Source organism: Chenopodium quinoa, unplaced genomic scaffold, assembly GCF_001683475.1.
Source record: "Chenopodium quinoa cultivar QQ74 unplaced genomic scaffold, ASM168347v1, whole genome shotgun sequence".
In the NCBI taxonomy this organism is placed as follows: domain Eukaryota; kingdom Viridiplantae; phylum Streptophyta; class Magnoliopsida; order Caryophyllales; family Amaranthaceae; genus Chenopodium; species Chenopodium quinoa.
The window spans coordinates 299,733-309,110 of NW_018744394.1; positions in this window are offsets into that span (position 1 = coordinate 299,733).

Consider the following 9,378-nt stretch of genomic DNA (forward strand, 5'->3'; position numbering starts at 1 on the left):
ATATCATTATTTCAAATCTCTGTTTAACAGTTGATTTAAAAGTTAAACTTATGTGGTTACAACTTCTTTTAGAAGTCGTGAATAATAGAAATTGATGATTATTATTTAATAAAACATTCATTAATAATAATTTGATGACAAAACTTGATATTATTAATGTCGTTGTTCAATCTCATATGAATTATAATGTAACACATGTAATTATATACATTGATCATGGTTCTTCTGGACCATAAGAAAACATCCTCAAGCATAAGTGTTTAGGGTAAAAAATACCCCCAAGTACGTGGTCCAATCCCATGATGACGCGTGGCCCAATAAATGGGCGACACGTGTCATTGTAGGAAGATGACACGTACTATGAACAAGGAGAGCACCTGAAATCAAATATGTCATAAAGGCCCTTACATCAGGAAGCCCAAAAAGCAACTAGAATGCCGCAAAACGACGCCTCCAGAGGACACATGTCCTTCGCTGAACGCAACCAATCAATGGCCCTAAATTCTAGGTCACTTACCCTAAAGGGCACAAATCCCCTCCCCTATAAATACCCCAATCATTGCTGATGGGAGGGGTGGATTTTGACATAACATTTAATAGAGCACTAAAAGCTCCAACTTCTCTCTACTTTCTATCTCTACATTTATTCCGTTTTCGGTCACTAACTTGATAATCGGAGGCGAATCTTCGATAACTGGAGATTCGTATTTTGCAAGTGTCCGCGTCCCATTGCCAGTTCAGAGCGTGACCAGTATCCGAGGGATTCCAAAATCACCCGAAACATTTGGTGCCGTCTGTGGGGATACTCGTCCGTCATGGCAATGGATGGCCATACACCAAGTGTCGGCCCTTGCCCCGGCGAGGATGGCTTTGTTGAGAACATAGTCACAACAATTCATTCTAGCGACCCTCTGACCGCTTCATTCCAAGAGGTAGAGGACCGTCCAGTTACCACTGGTTCGCTCTTGGTTGCTTTAAACAAGCTTCGTGATATGTCCAATTTACATAGTGTTTTACCCCCGTCCCATGGTCATAATTAGTAGTGTTTTTGGATTTTTAGGGCCACTTTTATTACTAATTTGTGTTTTCTAGTATTTTTGTAGTTTTGCTTGAGTTTTGTAGGGAAATGCACACTTGGAGCGTTTTCCGGGTTTTTCAAGAAGCAACTACGAGAGTTAGGAGGACACGGCCATCCTTGAAGCCCAGGACCGGTGAGAGCCGGTGATTAAGGGTTCGGCATGTGATACCGGGGCTATTGGATCAAGTAATCAAGACCCGATGAGGAAATTCGGATTGGGCCGAGGAATCGAGCCCAATCGAAATCCAAGCCTCGAAGAGGAAGCCGGGCCCGATCGGGCAAGCATACGCCTGAACGTGCGGGCGCGCGCAAAGCAACATCAAGGAAGAAGCGCGCTCGATCGGGTGAGCGTAGGCTCGATCGGGCGCAACACACCAGGAAGAGGCATAGTAAAAAGGCGGGCCCGACCGGGCGGCCCTTCGCTCGATCGGGCGCGTGCTTTTCTAAGTACCTGATTTGTTTTGTTTTAGTTTTTGTTTTAGGAGTGTTTAAGTATGAATTATGTACGTAATTTTTTATTACTTTTCTCTTTTAGATTTTCTCTCTCTACTTAGAATATTCTTTCTCTCTTAAATTCTCTCTCAACTTTGTTCTTAATTACATTCATTAATCTAGATTTCTTTTGGTAACAATTTCTTCTCTTTTAATTTCAGTTATTATATTTAATTCTTTCATTATGTCTTGCTTTATTGATTTGATTAGTTTAGATTTAATTATGCTTGAGTAGTTTTATTTCTAGGGTTTATGGGGATCTAATAAATAATATGAAGGGGTAAATTTGTGATTGTTGATTATCAATGCTTGGTTAATTCCCTATTGATTGATTTAATGCTATGCAATTAGGTTTGGCCAGATTTAATTGTATGAGTTTAGCAATATTAATTCGAGATTCGACAGATGAGAATTGTTGTTTAGGCTTAGTTTCAATAGGCGGACTAATTTATAAATGGCTAAGTCGAGATTCAACAGATGAGATTTAATGTCGGTAAATTAACTCTGTGATTATAATACGTAGCGAAAACCCTTTATAATCTGATTAATCAATGTTTGATGATTGCTTATTATGATTTGCCCTGGAATATTGCTTATTAGTGAACCTATGCCTTAGGACTTTTAATATTAAATTTCTCCCTACTTTATTTTCTCTGATCATATTCTCCGTAGTATAGTCTTTAATTACAACAATATTGGTAACCTTGATAATTTAGATTATAATAATTAATTCGGAATAGAAAGACTTGTTTCCCTTGGGATTCGACCCTACTTCCCTATCTGCATTAGTTAGAGGACTTAGGTAATACTTTTGATTAAGGGATACGACTTTACCCTGTCAAAATTTGGCGTCGTTGCCGGGGAAACGGTGTTATTTTTATTTTCTGATTATTTTTTTGTAGTCTAGATTATCCCCTTTTGTCTCAGAGAACGTTAGTTCTTTGAGGCAATTCTCATATTTGTCTTTTAGTTCCTTGTTTATGCCCAGGTATTCCAGATCAGGTTACATCCCATTCGATCCTGAGATCGAGCGGTCGTTTCATAGGCAAAGGAAAATCTATAGACAAATTTTGGCGGGTTCTGAGGAGGACAACAGTTGAAGAGATCCTCCCTCTGATTCTAGTGACGCAGAAATTGCTTCAGATTCAGAATCAGAGATGACGGCCCAAAAGAAACTTAGTGGCAACTCGCAACCGAAGCTCACATATTTCCCGCACCTTACTCCCACTCCGGCTCTAGATGGAGCTCACATTGCAGATTTCTGTCAGTATTGTAACACCATTAGACAAGCCGGGGTCACGCAGGACCAAATCAGGGAGATTCTTTTTCCCTTTTCATTATGTGGCAGAGCTAAATTATGGTTTAATGGTTTGAATAGAACTGCACTTGGTATTACTGATTGGGAAACTCTTGCTTTGAATTTCTATAATAAATATTATCCTGCAGAGAGAACAGCGGTACTAAGGAGTGCTATTCAGAACTTCGCTCAAGAGGCCGATGAAACGCTATATGAGGCTTGGGAGAGGTTCAAGGATCTACAGAGAGAATGCCCCCACCACAATCTAGCACAATGGCAATTGATCCAAGCTTTCTACAATGGACTTGGAAATTCTTCTAGATCAGTTCTAGATTCTGCAGCCAGTGGGAGGTTCATGAATTTAAATGTGGATCGGACGATGCAGGACAGGTTATCGAAGACATGGCAATACACAATTCCCAATACGGGAATTCGAGAGGGTTTGCAAATAAAGTAAAACATAATGTCGATTCCGTATCCTTTTTGCAAGCTCAATTAACGTCTATTTGTCAAAAATTAGATAATCTTACTGCTACTCCTAACTCTGTAGCTAATGTTTCTGCTGTTGCTAACAATGAAGCTTTTTGTGAATATTGTGGAATTGTAGGACATTGGGAGCAAGATTGTAGGAGTTCCATGGAACAAGTTAATGCCTTTCAAACCTATAGGCAGAATTACCCATATTCCAACTCCTACAATGCCGGTTACCGGAACCATCCATATCTTTCGTACCAGAGTACCAATGTACAAAACCCTCCACCTCCACAACAACCACAACAGCAACCCCCACCACAACAAAAATATTACCACCCAAATTCCAGCCAAAATAGCCAAGCATCACCCTCATCATCTTCCGACCCTGCCATGACAGAAATTAGAGCAATGCTTACCAATATGCAAAAGCATATGGAGAGTAGGGATGCGCAAATTGATTCTATTTTAGCCCACAATAAAATCATGGATAATCAAATTGCACAACTTTCATCTACCCTACAATCGCGTCAGCAGGGAGCTCTACCATCACAACCTATCTATCCAACAGATCATGCCAATGCAATCACACTAAGGAGTGGTTCACTTTATGATGGACCTCCCATGCCAAAGGAAGATGGACCAGTTCCTAATATAGATTCCTCTTTACCAAACGCTAATCCTGCTAACCTTGCAGGGATACAAATAGATACTAACCCTTCTAATGTTTCTATGCAGGGTAAATCTCATAATAAGGGAGGAAACGTGCAGAGCTCGGTTATCAAACTACCATTCCCTAATAGACAATTGAAGAGTAAGTTTGATAAACAATTTGGTAAGTTCTTAGAGGTTGTGAAAAACCTGCAGGTAACAGTTCCTTTCATTGATTTAATCAATTAATCACTCAGGTTCCTACTTATGCTAAATTTATGAAAGACATTCTGACTAGGAAAAGGGCCTTTAATGAAGTAGAAACTGTAGCTTTCACAGAGCAGTGTAGAGCTCTATTGAAAAATAAATCCCCTCCTAAATTAAAGGATCCCGACAGTTTTTCTATCCCTTGTCATATAGGGAATGTTTTTATTGATAAAGCTTTGTGTGATTTGGGTGCTAGTGTTAGTGTTATGCCATCGTCTGTCTGTGCTAAACTTAATATGGGAGAATTAAAAGTTACTAATATAACTTTGCAAATGGCAGATCGTTCTGTAAAATATCCCTTAGGTATTTTAAAGGATGTCCCAGTCAGAGTTGGTAAATTTTTTATTCCTGTTGATTTTGTTGTTTTAGACATGGCAGATGATACGCAAATACCCATTATATTAGGTAGGTCTTTTCTCCATACTGCAGGAGCCATTATTGATGTTAAAAATGGCAAACTAACCCTTTCTGTTGGTGAACGATAATGTTACTTTTAATCTAGGAAAAATTTTGAAAGGGCCTATGTTAAAGGAAAATTGTTGTTATATTGATATAATTGATATAATGGATGATATTTGTGATGATAGCTTGCCACATGTTCTTACAAGGGATCCCCTGGAGGAAATTCTTTGCGGGAATTTATCTATAGATAATGCAAGCGTTTGAGGTAATGAGGTACATGATATTGAAAGAGCTCTTTCCTTAAAAGAGTTAAGCCCCAAGGAAACAATGAAGGTAGTAAACTTAGTTCAGGAATCAAAACCTGCAGAGGTCAAGAAACCTGAACTAAAACCTCTCCCTTCTCATTTAAAATATATTTTTCTGGATGAACAGGAACTATACCCCGTGATCATCAGTACTGCACTTAATGACCTACAAACTTCCCAACTTCTAGGGGTTCTTCAAACCCATAAGAAAGCTATTGGGTACAGTAATGATGATCTCAAGGGTATTAGCCCTGATTTTTGTATGCATAGGATACATCTAGAGGATAACTATAAGCCCTGCATTCAACCCCAAAGAAGATTGAATCCTAACATGCAGGAAGTAGTCAAGAAAGAGGTTATGAAACTACTTGATGCAGGTATTATCTATCCTAATTCTGACTCCAAATGGGTAAGTCCTGTGCAGGTAGTGCCTAAAAAAGGTGGGATGACTATGATAACTAATGAGAAAAATGAATTAATTCCCACTAGAACTGTAACAGAGTGGCGTATGTGTATTGATTATCGTAGACTAAATATCGTCACTAAAATGGACCACTTCCCTCTTCCCTTTATAGATCAAATGCTTGAGAGGTTAGCTAACCATAAGTTCTTTTGCTATTTGGATGGATATTCGGGATTTTTCCAAATTCCGATTCACCCTGAAGATCAGGAAAAAACAACTTTTACATGCCCTTATGGCACTTTTGCATATCGTAGAATGCCTTTCGGTTTATGTAATGCTCCCGCTACCTTTCAACGTTGTATGATGAGTATCTTTTCTGATTTCATAGAGTCTATTATGGAAGTCTTTATGGATGATTTTAGCGTGTATGGTTCTTCATTTGATTCATGTCTAATTAACCTCGCTAAAATTTTAAAACGATGTGAAGAATGCAATTTAGTTCTAAATTGGGAGAAATGTCACTTATGGTGACAGAGGGAGTAGTTCTAGGTCACATTGTATCTGATAAGGGCATACAAGTAGACAAAGATAAGATTTCAGTGATTAAGCAATTACCTCCCCTAGTTAATGTTAAGGGAGTTAGAAGTTTCTTGGGTCATGCGGGGTTTTATCGTTGCTTTATCAAAGATTTTTCTAAAATTGCTAAACCACTGACTCAGCTTTTGCTCAAGGATGCTCCTTTTATTTTTACTGATGAGTGTCTTGAGGCTTTCAACAGGATTAAGCATGCTTTGATATCGGCACCCATCATATGTGCTCTCGATTGGAATCTTCCTTTCGAGATCATGTGTGATGCAAGTGACATTGCACTAGGAGTCGTGCTCGGACAAAGAAAGAACAAGGTTTTGCATGCTATTTATTATGTAAGCAAAACTTTGGATGAGGCCCAAGTCAACTATGCCACTACGGAGAAGGAGTTTCTTGCTGTTATATATGCTTTAGAAAAATTTAGATCATATCTTGTTGGTTTTAAAGTCATTGTTTTTACTGACCATGCAGCGTTGAAGTACTTGATAGCTAAGGCGGAATCAAAGCCAAGGCTACTCCGATGGGTTCTTTTGCTCCAAGATTTCAACATAGAAATAAAAGATAAAAAGGGAGAAGAGAACGTAGTGACATACCACTTGTCACGTATTAGGTATGATGAGAGTAAGGATTCTCTTCCTATAGATGATTCTTTCCCTGATGACAACCTATATGCAGTTGTAGAGCAACACCCATGGTATGCCGATTTTGCTAATTATTTAGTGGGTGGTACTCTACCTCTTGACTTGTCCTACCAACAAAAAAAGAAATTCCTTTCGGATGTTAAACATTATTTTTGGGATGATCCTTTTTTGTTTCGTGAGATGCAGATGGATTATTTCGCAGGTGTGTTTCCGAATGGGAAGTCCACAGTGTGTCGAGTTTTGATTACTAGTTGCCACACCTCACCATATGGAGGACATCATGGCCCCACTAAAACGGTGGCCAAGATTAATGAGTCGGGTTTTTATTGGACTACAATGTTTAAGGATGCTAACAGGCTTGTGACTCTTGCCAGAGGACAGGCAACATCTCGCGGCGGCATGAGATGCCTCAAACCGGAATTCTAGAAGTTGAAATTTTTTATGTTTGGGGTGTTGATTACATGGGACCGTTCCCTTCTTCAAAAGGGAACCGCTGTATTCTTGTCGCCGTCGACTATGTATCTAAGTGGGTTGAGGCCATCGCTACTTCTACCAATGATGCCAAGGTGGTCCATAGACTTTTCAAGAAGACCATCTTTCCAAGATTTGGCGTGCCTAAAGCGATAATCAGTGACGGAGGATCTCACTTTCATGAGCGAAAGTTAGACACCCTCCTAAAAAAGTATGGTGTCTACCATAGGACAGGTTTAGCCTACCATCCCCAAACTAGTGGCCAAGTTGAAGTTTCTAACCGTGAGATCAAGGCCATTCTAGAGAAAGTGGTGGCAAAGTCAAGGAAAGATTGGAGCGACAAATTGGATGACACCCTTTGGGCGTATAGAACTGCATTCAAGACCCTTATAGGTACTACTCTGTAAATCATTTCATCTCCCGGTCGAATTAGAATATAAGGCATATTGGGCTATTAAGGAGCTCAATTTGGACGCAAAACTAGCGGGAGAAAAGAGGTTACTTCAACTTAACTAACTCGATGAGTTTAGGTTGACGACCTATGATAGTGCTCGAGTCTACAAGGAGAAGACAAAGAGGTGGCACGACAAGATGATCCTTCCGAGAGAATTAAAAGAGGGTGATAAAGTGTTAATGTTCAACTCTCAACTTAAACTATTCCCAGGAAAGTTAAGGTCAAGGTGGTCGAGTCCTTTTATTGTAAAAAGGGCCAATAAATTCGGTTTTGTGGAGGTTTTCGATGAACATGGTAACGAGTTCAAGGTTAATGGCCAAAGACTCAAGCTATATCATGAGGGGGATACGATTGGTGCAGTTGAATTACTTCACCTAAGCGGTTCCGATTCACTTTGAGCTTCAATGTGGTAAGAGGGTCGTGCGAGACCTAGATAAACCAGCGCTTTGCGGGAGGCAACCCGTATTTCTTGCTTTCTAGACTAAATTTTTTCATTATTTTTATTTTTATTTTTTTTAGAGAGGTGAGGAGAGTGAAATTTTACCTTTCATGAGTGTTTTGTACAGGTTTTAGATCACAAAGTACGGAGGTTTCAAGAGAAAAAGGCGAAGAAAAGAGAAGCTCCAAGATTGGGTACGGGCCCGATTGGGCGCGCACCTAAGGGTCAAAATTGAGCATTATTTCGCCTGATCGGGCGCGAAATATGGATTTTATCGGAGCATATAATCGCCCGATCGGGTGCGCAAGTGAGGAAGAAATTCAAGGGAATCTTCGCCCGATCGAGCGGAAATTTGGAGAAATCGAGTGCCACAAAAAGAAATATCGGGCGAAGCTCGCCCGATCGGGCGAGCAATTTGGCGATTTTGAAGTTCGTGTTTGCGCCTGATCGGGCGGAGGTTGCCCAATCGGGCACGCAGTTCACATTCCAGAAGGAACTACCTTCGCCCGATCGGGCGCGCCTATTTATCCGGAGGTTTTAATCCTCCTTCGCCTCTTTTCTTTCCTTTTTCTTTCATACTTCTTCTTCCTTATTCACACTTTCTCTCTCTAAAACCACCATTTTCAAACCTTCAACCTCACCTTCTTTCCAAGGTCCTGACGAGTGGCATTGATGCCACTCTTTTATCCTTTTTCTCTAAGGATTCTCCCCTCATTTGCACTTGTTTAGCCCTTTTTCTAAGCATTTTTACTTAGTTTTGCTTCCTCTTTTCTTTTCTCCCTTATATTCCCTTCTCTTAGTCTTCTCGCTTTGTTTTTATTTTGATCTCCATGCTTTGGTTTTTTAGGTATTATGTGCCGAAAAAAAGAGGATATCAAGAAGCCAAGCTAACTGTTGTGCGCGGGGTGTTGTGCGGCTTCTGTGCGGGCGCACATGTTAGGCTGTGCGGGCGCGCAGGCACTGTCAGAACCCGCACAACCAGACTGAAGAAAAAGAGCCTAACTAGAGAGTTTACGCGACTTATGTGCGGGCGCACATACTTGATACGCGGACGCGCAGGACCAATGTGCGGGCGCGCTTAGTTTACCCGTACCCTCAAAGTTGCGGCCGCGCACGACGATGAGAGGGCGCACACACCTACTGCGCTGGCGCGCATATGTCGTGTGCGGGCGCGCACGGTGGGTTTCCGATTTATTTGCGCCTTGTTCTCCAAGTCTCTTTCTTTTGGGGGGAGCCACATATATATAGACGGGACTCTTTGTAATAGAAAACACTTAGTACTAATTCCACAGAACATTAGACTAATCTAGAGAGATAAAATAGATTGTTATTAAAGCTTCCTTTATTGTATTCAACTTTTCTCAAGCTTTAATCTTCCATTAATCAAGCAAGTATCCAAGTTTTCATCTTTCTTTAATC